We start from the raw sequence: 1,712 nt of genomic DNA on the forward strand, positions 1-1,712 counted from the left end.
TTTCCTTCTGCCTGAAGAACTCCTTTTAGTTTTTCCTTTAGTGGGGGTCTGCTGGTGACAAATTCCCTTAAATTTTGTTTTCTGAAAATATTTTTATTTTACCTTATGTTTAAAAGTTATACTTATTAAGCAGAGAATTCTAGGCTAGCAGTTGTTTCCTTTCTTTTGGCTCCCATTGTTTTCTATCAAATTCTCCACTTGGTCTAGGTCCATTTCTTCACTGCCTTAGTAGTGTATATTATATATAGTGTATATATAAATTTTATATATACATAAAATTTGCCAAAGGTTCAACAAGTCCAGTCACATAATGAAACAATTTATCAATCATAAGAGAAAGAGAAAGAGACTTTATTTACTTTCTGCCTCATGTTTATGACCAGCATCAAAAAAAATTTTTTTTGAAAAAGGATAGAGGGGTTAAAAAAAAACACAACAAAAAACTTTTTACAAGAAAATCGACTGATTCCTATTAGATAAACAAGACAAATGCTACCACATAGAATTTATACATATTGTACAATTATCTTAGATATCATCTAGGATAAAAACAGTTCAACATTTACAAAACCAGAATAGCATTATAAATTGTTTCACCTATGACACAATTATAGCTTAGACCCAGAAGCAAAACTTGAGACACTGGTCAGAAAACAGTAGCTATTGCTACAACGAATACTTGTATCAAAATATATACAATGGTTCATAAAACTCTTCCAATAAAAATAGAAGGGCACACTACTCAATTCCGTCTATGAAACTGTTATTACTCTAATATCAAAATGACACAGAGACACCATAAGAAAGTCACAGACCAACACTCCTTACAAATATATATATATATATATATGTAAATATCCTCAAAAACTTAACAAATAAAATCCAGCAATATTGAAAGAGAAGTAACTGTATGCCATAGCCAAGTAAGATCCATCTCAGGAATGTAAGATGATCAGGAGGGACTGCACACTGACCCTGACCAAAACCAGCCAAAACTCACAGGCTTTACTTCTAACCCCTAACATGACTAAATTTGGACACGATTTGCGGAAGGATGAAGGTCTAACAGCAATGACTGTTGACCTCTTGAGAGGAAGAGAGATTACCCTCCCACCACAAGAAGACAGACTGAAAGGCAGTCGTGTACAATTTAGGAAGGCAGAGAAATAAACAAACAAATAAATGAGGTAGTATCTTCCACTTGGACTTCATAGCCTTCAAAGCAGTAAGAAAACAATTCCATCTAGTAGTGCTATGTCTTACTATGGCAGCCTGAACTAATGCACTTAAATAACAAACACAGAAGAGCACATGACAAGTCCTGCACCCTTTCATAACCAAACACTCAATAAACTAGGAAATAACTAGGAACAGAAGCTCATCTCCTAAACCTAACAAGGTCTTTTATATAAAACCACACTGTGTATCATATTTAATATCGACACAATAAAAGTTTTCTCCCTAAGATCAAGAGAGACAAGGATGTCTATTCTCCTCTTCTACTGGTTACCGACTAAACTGGAGAGAGGTTCAAGGAAAGAAAAAGGGTATGCATGTTGGAAAACTAGTGCCATGACTTTGTACACGGAAAAATCTTACACTTCAAAAAAAAATAGAGCTAATAAGTTCTACAATGTTGAGTGAGGTAAGATAAATATTTTAAAAAGCTATTATAGTTCTATATACCAGAGATAAACAAATGTGAATTTAAC

The sequence above is a fragment of the Alexandromys fortis genome, unplaced genomic scaffold, assembly GCF_014885135.2.
Source record: "Alexandromys fortis isolate MF-2015 unplaced genomic scaffold, M_Fortis_MF-2015_v1.1 scaffold_40, whole genome shotgun sequence".
Classification (NCBI taxonomy): Eukaryota; Metazoa; Chordata; class Mammalia; order Rodentia; family Cricetidae; genus Alexandromys; species Alexandromys fortis.